The sequence below is a fragment of the Mobula hypostoma genome, chromosome 11 (assembly GCF_963921235.1).
Source record: "Mobula hypostoma chromosome 11, sMobHyp1.1, whole genome shotgun sequence".
Taxonomy (NCBI): domain Eukaryota; kingdom Metazoa; phylum Chordata; class Chondrichthyes; order Myliobatiformes; family Myliobatidae; genus Mobula; species Mobula hypostoma.
Window position 1 is genome coordinate 99,870,702 of NC_086107.1, and position 11,658 is coordinate 99,882,359.

Sequence of the window (11,658 nt, forward strand, 5' to 3'; positions counted from 1 at the left end):
GAACAACAAATGGTGCAAGTGCAAAAATCAGTAATCCTCAATGAATAACCATATAACAATTACAGCACGGAAACAGGCCATCTCGCCTCTTCTAGTCCATGCCGAACTCTTACTCTCACCTAGTCCCACCGACCTGCACTCAGCCCATAACCCTCTATTCTTTTCCGGTTCACATACGAGAGCTTGAAATCTCTTCGCCACAGTGGAAGAGTATTTCACTCAACCTGCCGCCCTCTCCCCAGCACCCCACCCTTTTCGAACAGAATTAGGTCATTTGGAAGATCACATTTGCTTTATTCATGGTTGATCTTGTTAAGCCCCATTCTTGTTTCTCCCCTTGCCCCCTTAATTTTCAAAGATCTATCACTCTTTTAACTTAAAAGCACCCAACATCTTGGCCCTCTGTGACAATAGAGAAAATAGTCTGCATCTTTATACTTACTACCAAAGTGTATGACCATACACTTCCCTAAGTTTCCATCTGCCACTTCTTTACCCACTCTTAAAACCCGTACACGGCCTGCAGATTCATGCCACTGTGACACTGTCTCTCCATCTATCTTTCTATCATCTGCAAACTTGGCCACAATGCCATTCTAGTAGGAAGTGATAAGTTGCAGTCCCAACACTGACCACTGCAGAAAACCACTAGTTGCTGGCATCATCCTGAAAAGGAAGCCTTTATCTCCCCTCTGTAACAGTCAACCGATCTTCTTTCCATGATAGTAGCTTGGCTCTCGTTATCTTGTTTAGCAGTCTTGTGTGCCCCACCTTGTCAAAGCTACTCTAAAAATCCAGGTAATCAGAAGTAGGTTTGCTAACATCAGCTATCATCATTGGATGCATCAGCACGGGAGATGAGGCTGAGTACAGGGCTACAGTAGGACACTTTGTCACAAGGTGTGAGCAGAATTATCTGCAGCTTAATGTGAAAAAGACTAAGGAGTTGGTGGTAGACCTGAGGAGAGCTAAGGTACCGGTGACCCCTGTTTCCATCCAGGGGGTCAGTGTGGACAAATACCTGGGGATATGAATTGACAATAAACTGGACTGGTCAAAGAACACTGAGGCTGTCTACAAGAAGGGTCAGAGCTGTCTCTATTTCCTGAGGAGACTGAGGTCCTTCAACATCTGCCGGACGATGCTGAGGATGTTCTACGAGTCTGTGGTGGCCAGTGCTATCATGTTTGCTGTTGTGTGCTGGGGCAGCAGGCTAAGGGTAGCAGACACCAACAGAATCAACAGACTCATTCGTAAGGCCAGTGATGTTGTGGGGATGGAACTGGACTCTCTGACGGTGGTGTCTGAAAAGAGGATGCTGTCCAAGTTGCATGCCATCTTGGGCAATGTCTCCCATCCATTACATAATGTACTGGTTGGGCACAGGAGTACATTCAGCCAGAGACTCATTCCACCGAGACGCAACACAGAGCGTCATAGGAAGTCATTCCTGCCTGTGGCCATCAAACTTTACAACTCCTCCACTGGAGGGTCAGACACCCTGAGGCAATAGGCTGGTCCTGGACTTATTTCATAATTTACCGGTGTAATTTACATATTACTATTTAACTATTTATGGTTCTATTACTATTTATTATTTATGGTGCAACTGTAACGAAAAACAATTTCTCCCGGGATCAATAAAGTATGACTAACTAACTAACACTGACACATGTCATGAAATCTGTTGTTTTGCCGCATCAGTGCAATCTATAGAAGTTACAAAAAATAAATAAAGAGTGTGAAAGAGGAATAATGAGGTGGTGTTCATGGTTTCACGGAGCATTCAGAAAGAAACACTGAAGAAACTTCTCCTAAAACGTTGAGTGTGGTTTTTTTGGACCCCTGTACCTCCTCCGCAAAGTAACACAAAAAAGGGCATGTCTGTGATGGCGATGGTCCTTAATGATGGATGCTGAATTTTGAGTCTTGTCCTGGATGGTGTGGAGGGAGGTCTGTGTCCATAATAGAACTGGCTGAGTCTACAACATCCTGCAGCTTCTTCCTGATCCTGTGCATTGGAGGCTCCTTACCAGGTGGTGATGCAGCCAGTCAGAATGCTCTCTATCGTGCATCTGTAGAAAATTACAAGAGTCTTTGGTGACATACCAAATCTCCTAAACACAGTAGGGCCATTGGTGTGTCTTCTTCCCGACTGCATTGATATGTTGGGGTCCCAAATAGATCCTTTAAGATGTTGATACCCAGGAGCTTGAACCTGTTCACTCCTTCCCCAGCTGACCCCTGAACGAGGACTATTGTGTATTCTCCAGACATGCCCTTCTCGAAGTCCACCACCACCAGTTCCTAGGTCTTGCTGACGTTCAGTGCGGGATCGTTGTTGCGACACTACTGAACCTTGAGGTGCACCTGCGTTTATAGCCAGCAAGGAGGAGACGTTATGCATACAGACTCGTTTCTCAATGAGGAAGTCAAGGATCCCGTAGCAGAGGGAGGTCTGGAGGCCCAGGTTTTAAAGCTTGTGGAATCGTACTACTGGGCTGATGGTGCTGAATGCCGAGCTGTAATTGATAAACAGCAGCCTGACCTTTGTGTTGCTGTTGTCTAGGTGCTCCAAGGTCAAGCAGAGGTGGTGAGGTTGTGTCTGCTGTAGACCTGTTGCAAATTGTAGCGATCCAAGTCCTTGCTCTTGACCAAACTCTCAAAGCACTTCATCACAGCAGTGTTGACCGTTCTTCAACAGAACGAGGTTAGGAAATTCACTACTCAACTCGTAATTAATCGAAGCTCGCAGTTTATTGTCTCTGTACAAACAACAACATATTATGCTGACCCTGGGCCAACAACTTGGAACATAAATTCTTCTGTGCCCTCTGTACCAATACGCACTCAGACCATTTGTCCGATTTATAACAGGTGATCGATCCTTTCTTCGCCCAGCCACTGGCATCGGGGTTCTTCCTTGTGATGGTGGGTCTCTTGAGAGAGTTATCGCTGAAAACACCTGCGAAGTGTCCACTTTTATACTTGTTCCTTACCAAGTCAAACATTGCATTCCAGTGTCATTGCCTGTCGGTCATCTGATTGACCTGAAACAAGTTTTATTGGCTGTGTTCCAGGCCAGCATCCATTTATTCCGCTCTTCCCAGCATGTGACAGTCGGTGATTTATGGCTCTTTGTTCTCTTCAGTAACCAGCTTGAATCACTTCAGGCAGGTACCAACCCCAACATTCACAAACGTGCACGTTATGTTAAATCAAAAAAACACCTCACAAGTAACTTCTTAATTGGAAGTGAACTCCAGCACAGCAGATTACCTGAAACCTGTGTCTGCTTTAAAACACAGAAAGCAAAGCAACTCCATCTCACAAAATGGAGGATGTAAAACAGTTCCACAAGATGGTAGCCTCCACCTCCAAGCACATGGCAGGAACAAAGACAATTGATCCGTCTGCTTCCACCATCCTTGACCCATTCAAGTTCAATGTTTCCTTCCATATTTTAAATCCACCATGGCCAACAGTAGACGTATGTGCTGTCAGGTTGGTAATTGTGAGGCACACCATCCTGCTCTTGGGCACTGGTATGATTGATGTCTCTGATCTTATGAAAGGTTGACACCCAGCAACTTGAAGCTGCTCTGAAGCCCCAGCTCCTTCTAAGTTTCCCAAAATTAGACACGATGTGGAAGTCTGGTTGGCAGTGAAGGTGTACTACACCTCCTGTGCATTAGTTGCTGTTGGTAAGGAATCACAGGCATCTTTATGACAGCCTCTTTAACCCATCCTGACGATATTAAATTAACATGCAGACTACAGGGAACTGAAATAGAAACAGAAAATGCTGACGTATTTGGTAAGTCAGACTTCAGTTCAAAGAACTTTCATCAGAACTAGGAAGACGAACAATCAAACATTTTAAATTGAGAGGGATTTTTATACTGAAAATCTCTTGACTCTGGGAACTGCAGCGCTTTTTGTTAAATGTAATCTTGTATTTGGCCATTTAACCAGCTTACCAACTTATATTTACTATTATTTTTCATATTGAGTACAAATTTTGAAATTACTACCATTGCATTGCAGAAAATGTGCAATGAAAAAAACATTAATTCAGCCCAGTTGATCCATGCTGCCATGTCACACAGGAGCCTCCACCTTTTATATAGTTCTGGCAGATTATTAATCCCTCACAGCCCTCAGTTAAAAAAAATGAATGTTTAATACAGACCTTATTGCCTGACTTTGCTCCTGCATTAAATTATTATTCTGATCCTTTAAGCTTGACTAGCCTTTCAACTATTTACAGTGAAACTATGATAACACCATTCAATTACTTGGAAACCCTGACAGCCTGTCATTTGGGTCACTTATTAATCCAGATGTGAGTCAGGGTCCAAAGTGCAAGTAGGGTGTATAGCCTGGGCTGGGCTCTTTCTTGATTGGGGACCAGCCGTACGTCCAGGACGATGGGTGAGTCCTGTAGCCGGTGCTACAGAAGAAGCAGCACCCTGGGCCTTTGCTACACCACCATCAAGAGCACTGACCGTGTGATTCCACACCCACGCTTTGGAAAGTCTGATCACCTGGCTGAACCTCAACTCCCTAAGGCAGAGACTAAAGCCTGCAGCACCAGTAGTGAGGACCAAGGGTGCAGATGCTTGTATAGTTCCTGCTCCCTTTAAACTCACCGTGCTCATACTACTGTGTGACATGTTGGGGAGGGGAATAAATGAAGGAGGTCAGCTTCCTTTGTCACGCATACGTGGAAACGTTCTGTCTTTTGCATGGAAAATATGATGAGGGCAGTTCGCTAGTGTCACCAACATAGCATGCCCACATCTTTGCATGCTGTCCTAACCCGTGCATCTTTGGAATGTGAGAGGAAGCTGGAGCACCCAGAGGAAATCAACGGGAGCCACAGGGAGAACCTATGAACTTACAGGCGGCGGTGGGAATCGAACTCCTCTCGCTGCTGACGCTGTAAAGCGATGTGCTAACCACTGCGCTACCGCGCCGTCCTAGTGAAAGTGAAATAAGAGTGCGTTTGGGTATTAAGTATGTTTGGCCGAGGGTTGATCTTGAAAGAAGCTGGGCAACCTTGGCGACTGAAAAATCCCGATCGGCTTGTCCCATTAACAGATCGAGCAACAGCATCTCTCTCAATAGCCGCGCTCATTTGTGAAGGGCATGAAACATAGCAAACTATTCCAGGGCATTTCACACTGACGCTCTCAAAAACATTTTGATATCGAGTCACATCAGCTGGCACTTGGGCTGCTAGCTAGTGAGTTTCATATACTTCATACTTTATTGTCGCCAAACAATTGATACTAGAACGTACAATCATCACAGCAATATTTGATTCTGCGCTTCCCGCTCCCTGGAGTACAAATCAATAGTAAATATTAAAAATTTAAATTATAAATCATAAATAGAAAAATGGAAAGTAAGGTAGTGCAAAAAAACCGAGAGGCAGGTCCAGTTATTTGGAGGGTACGGCCCAGATCCGGGTCAGGATCTGTTCAGCAGTCTTATCACAGTTGGAAAGAAGCTGTTCCCAAATCTGGCCGTACGAGTCTTCAAGCTCCTGAGCCTTCTCCCGGAGGGAAGAGGGACAAAAAGTGTGTTGGCTGGGTGGGTCGTGTCCTTGATTATCCTGGCAGCACTGCTCCGACAGCATGCGGTGTAAAGTGAGTCCAAGGACGGAAGATTGGTTTGTGTGATGTGCTGCGCCGTGTTCACGATCTTCTGCAGCTTCTTCCGGTCTTGGACAGGACGACTTCCATACCAGGTTGTGATGCACCCTAGAAGAATGCTTTCTACGGTGCATCTATAAAAATTAGTGAGGGTTTTAGGGGACAGGCCAAAGTTCTTTAGTTTCCTCAGGAAGTAAAGGCGCTGGTGGGCCTTCTTGGCAGTGAACTCTGCTTGGTTGGACCAAGTCAGGTCATTAGATTAGAGAGCTTTGGAGTGGAAATACTGCAGCTCGGTTTAAATCATAAGCTGAGCCACAATTGCCAGTGGTGAAAGAAGAAATTTGGTTTGTGGTAAGTGTCAGTAATTGGAGAGGTGCAGCAATCTCATTGGGTGGTAAGGATACAGAAATTGCTATATCTTGCCACTCATCTTTTTGCTAAAGGTAGTGGTTTTAAGCATGCCACCTACTATCGATGATTATGAATCGCATGGCAATTAAACCTGAGTGATTTGGGGAAATTTAAAATCAGGCCAGCAGCTGAGCAGAACGTTGCAAGAGTCCTCCTGACGTATCGGGTGTTCCCGGACGGGCTGCAACCAAGATCAAAAATCGCAACAAAATGCTGCAAAATCTCAGCAGGTCAGGCTGGGGTTTTCAAGCACTTTCTGTTTTTATTTCAGTTTTTTCCCTCATCTGCAGTCTTTCTTTTGACGTATTTTCTAACCATGTCCAATGCTTCCTGGCTAGAGTCTGTCTCTATGATGGAATGGTTAAGTCACAGAGCATGGAAATAAGGCCATCAGCCCAACTCATCCATGCCAACTATGTGGCCCAGCAAGCTGGTCCAATCTGGCTCACAGCCCACAATCTCTCCTATCCACGTACTGCTCCAGATAGCTTCTAATATGGCTATCTCAACCACTATTTCTGGCAGTTCAGTTCAAATACTCACCACTCTTTGCATGAAGAAATCTATGCCCCTTTGTTTTTAGTGCCCTCTCCCTGGCGAAAAAAGACTCTGCTTTTTAACCAGTCCATGTACCACATGATCTTATGTACCTCTGTCAGGTCACCCCTCAATCTTCTGTGTTCCAGGGAACAAAGACCTTAAGATATAGGAGCAGAATTAAGTCAATCGTCCCATCAAGTCTGCTCCGCCATTTCTTCATGGTTGATCCACTTCCCTCTTCTTGTACTAGTGTTGGCGCATGGCCAAGCGGTTAAGGCATCGGTCTAGTGATCTGAAGGTCACTAGTTCGAGCCTCAGCTGAGGCAGCGTGTTGTGTCCTTGAGTAAGGCACTTAACCACACTTTGCTCTGCGATGACACCGGTGCCAAGCTCTATGGGTCCTAATGCCCTTGGAGAACATCAGTGGCGTGGAGAGGGGAGACTTGCAGCATGGGCAACTGCCTGTCTTCCATACAGCCCTGCCCAGGCCAACAGTCAACATCGAAATCAATGGACAACCGAAGAAGAAGTAGACTAGTCTACAATACCTCTCAGGCCCCCAATGCCAGGCAACATCCAGGTAAATCTTCGTTTAACTTCTGGGTCACTTTCAGGGTGGACTCGATACGGCACAGCTCGATAGATACAATTAAATATTCCCATTTCAGCCTGCTACAGCGGAGAGTCACAATTGCATCCAAGGTCTATACAGTTAATAAAGATGTTTTAATGCGATCAGACAATGTATCGCTGCTAAAACTGACGGAAATAATACCAACTGTAGCTGTAATATCCTTACTTCTCATCGGAAGTGTGGTTGCCGCACTGGGCTACAAGTGTGTTTTTAAAAAAAGAGGTTATCGACTCCCAGTACTGACTATATTGTTGCTGGCAAATATATGTATCCTGGTAAATAAAACTGACAATCTCAGAGGTAGTTACCCAACTGGACCAAATTAAAGGCCATCCACCTGCAGGAAGGCAATGAAGGCACTCCATTATCTGCACCAGGTGTCGCCACTGATATTGTTCACTTACTGTCAATCAAAAGAACACGGCAGTGTATACTCAATGAATTCCTCCATTGATAACTATTATGATGGTAATAATCAATAAGTATTGGTAGTGTTCAATTTAGTATTTTATTTAAATACATACGTAAGCAGGAGAAGATGGCGGTGCACGGCCACTTCGGTGATGATATCTGTTATCTGTCAAGTAGGGGACCGTGCACAATTCTGATTTGATGGAGACGGACGTGAGAGCATGGAGGAACATCTGGAAAACTTCTGAAATGCCTGCTTCGCTGTCGCTGCTACTGTGTGGTAACCGGAATCTCCGGAGCTGAAGGCCCCAAAATCCTTGGCTTTGCGTGTTTCAGCGGCCGGGGCGAGGTTGAAGGCGCTCGGCAGAGGATGACGCTCAGGAGGCTGTATTGGAGGAGGCTGGTCGGAAGCTCGAAGTTTTCGGATGGATGGATTCAGTGTTGGCTGTGGTCGGCTGCTTCCAAGGCATCGGCAAGTTGATGGTGCCTGGAGGTTTATGGCAGGTTTATGGGATCGACTCGCGGACTTTGAGACTTTTGTTTACTGTGCCCATGGTCTGTTCTTCATCAAATTATGGTATTGCTTTGCACTGCTGTTAACTATATGTTATAATTATGTGGTTCTGTCAGTGTTAGTCTTTGGTTTGTCCTGTTTTCTGTGATATCACTCCAGAGAAACATTGTATCATTTCTTAAGGCATGTATGCTTTTCTAAATGACAATAAAAAGAGGACTGAGTGTTCTCATAATCTAATCTAATCTAATTTGTTACTCAGTTAATTGGTAGTTTGTCTTCTTATTTGGATGAAACTTCAGCTAATTGGGGCAGCTGCTTAACTGGGCCAAAATGTTCTGGTCCCGATGTGTCCCATTTAACCAGAAGCCACCGTATGTGTAACACATTATTGTTTCATCAAACAACTGGGTCAAAGCAGTTGAGCACAGGTTGTTTTTGACAATTTTTTCAGGGTTTCATAGACTGTATTTTTCCATGTAGAAATTATTTTTACATTTTTGCATATTGTATTGAGGGGTTTTTCCACAACTGATGGTAAACCCATCAAACCAGCTTTAACAAGCAGTGTTGTGGCACGAGTCACAATGCTTTACTGTACCAGCGACCTGGGTTCAATTCTTCCCGCTGCCTTTAAGGAGTTGGTACGTTCTCCCCTTAATCACGTGGGTTTCCTCCGGGTGCTCCAGATTCGTCCCAAAATCTGGTGGTAGGTTAATTGGTTGTTGTAAATTGTCCCGTGATCAGGCTAGGATTAAATCAGGGGTTGCTGAGCTGTATCTCAATAAATAGGTAAACAAGTCATAGAGTGACTGAGTGATAGTGTATAGAAATCAGGCCCTTCAGCCCATCATCCTCTGCTAGTCCCATTTTTCATTCTCCCACATCCTTATGAATTCCCTCAGATTCTATTAATATAAAAATTGAATTTGAAATAAAATCATGAAAAGTCTTGAATTTTTTTTTTGGGGGGGAGCTTAAGTCCAGAGCTGTACTATTTCCACTACCACCGCTGCTGGCACTTCCTATCGAGTCATTCTGACTGATGACTCCCTGCAGTTCCAACAGCAGACCGGATTATCATCTCCAGAGTCCTTGTGAGACGGAAAGACAGCAAGCTTTGCAATGTCTTCAGCAACCCTGCAGGTGGAGCACAACAACAGTTTTCCTGGTCGAGACCAAAACGGTTCAGATAGACTTCCTCCTTGTCTTTCAAGCACTTGCTGTCTGATGCGCCAGTGGCTCTGACCACTGCTTCCTTCTGGCTGACTGTTGCCTACAGAAGTACCTCAGGGCTGACCGGAGAACATTGAAGTCGGATATCAAGTTGCTGACCCAGATATTATTGAGAAACCTAAGAGGTATTAAATGGTGGAGAGACCATGAAGCCACTCTTTGGCTCCCTGAATGTCTAGTAGGGAGAATTGAAGGACATCAATGGGAATTCATCAGTGCATTCAGAAAGCAAGACTGCCACAGGGAAATTGGACAAACTCTAAAAGACATGTCGAATCTGCTCCTGCTGCAAACAATGGGATGGATGTAGAGGAGGAACTCTGAGCGGAAAGTGCCAGCGGGCCTTGATGTTTGCCTTGGTGTCCACTAAGATCGTCTTCCGATCCGGAGACTTCTTAGTGGAGTATGTGGAGAAGGTGTGGCCCGTATCTCACTGCTGTCTGTAGCAGCCAACCAACCCATCTTTAGACTCAGCTGGAGGTTTTGAATGGGGTCCAGAGAAAGGGGTCCCAACGTTGCCCCGTTCTCAACGGCCACCTTTTTATGTGCCTGCATCAAGCTTTGTGTACACAAACATCTAGTGCGGCTAACTCTCTCCCCCACCCACCCTTTTGCAAAGGAGGATCCTGACCTTGGTGCCATTCAATATTACACTCTGTTGGACCTAACTGCATTAAAGGTCCTTCATGGAAAAGTTTCAGCAGTTAAAAAAACATTTTTGACAGCATCCATCAGGCAGGTGTCAGCACAGAATGAACTGGAAGCTCTGCAGAAGAAGATGGTGGATCTAGTGGGGTGGTTTCCAATGCAAACTGTTCAAGTAATTCGGCAGAGTCCTCATCGCCAAACCCCTCCCAACTGTCGTGAGAGGGACCCTCCCCATCGGATTCTTCCCACACAGCCGGAAAATCACTCTGGCTGCATACTGCCCTTGAGGGGGCTGAGGTGCGGGTAAGAAAATCATCTTCCACCTCATGGACTGCGTGTTTGACAAGAAGATCTGGAAACGGATGGGAAGAACCTTGTCGAGATCTCACAAAAACAATTTTTATTAGAACCAGCAGCATTATAATGGAGACAACATGGTGTTACATAAGGAAACCCAATAATGCTGTTCAGATGCCTCTCGATCTCAATCTATTTCATCACGGCTCTTTCACCTTATTGATTATCTGCACGGCACTTTCTCACTAATTTTGCATATTGTTATTGCCTTTCCCTTTGTACTATCTTGGAAATATCAGTATGGGTGATGTGCAAAACAAATGTCTCACTGTATCTCGGTACATGTGACAAAAATAAACCAATTACCGACTGAAAATCATAATTTTATGGGTTTCACGTCATGGCTTTTGTTTTGGACAGCTCAATACTCCTTCAACATAACACCTATTTTAACATTAAATCCCATGGCTCACAGGCCTCTCCTAGTCTACATCCTCGGTTTCTGGTTCTTTCGTTGAAGGCCATTTCTCATGTGTCCCCAATGTCCCATTGAAGGTGTTTTGTTGAAGATGCATCATTGAAATGTTCCCACAGCCAATAGACTCACTTTCAGAGACTCTTCATCTCATGTTCTTGATATTTATTGTTTGTTTATTTATTATTTCTTCTTTTTGTATTTACATTGTTTGTTGTCTTCTGCACTCTGGTTGAATGCCCTAGTTGGGTAAAATTTTATTGATTCTGTAATGGTTGTTATTCTATGCCCACAAGAAAATGATAATAACATTTACTTTGAAAACCCTTGCTGTCCCAGAGTTGTAACCCTCTCCCTCCAGTCCAGTTTTGTGAAAACACTCCCCTTACTTTATGTTGCAACCCAGAGACCATCTGCACATTCTCCACAGGATATTTTTAAAGCTGCAGTTTCGCAGTGAGTGTGCCCACTGGTTTCTGTGTATTTTAAAAACATTCGTGCCTCTAAGGTATTTCACCCAATTATCCAATGCTCTTTAAATACAAGTGGCATTACATCCAAAGCTATTTCTGGTGTACAGCTGCTTGCATTGGTTATCATGGCAGGAGCAAGAATGTGAGTGAATTTCTCCCCACATTACCCGTTCCCCTTACTGACAAAGTTCCTCTATTAGTGGTTCTGTGATCAGTTATCTTGTGACTGTACTAATTGAGATCAGTACAGATCCAGAGTCCAAAAGGGGCTTTGTGTATCTCACCATTGAGTTAACCCATCAAATTCTCAGACTGTTATTTCATCTATTTCCACAATCACTGAGCGACATAATGCAATA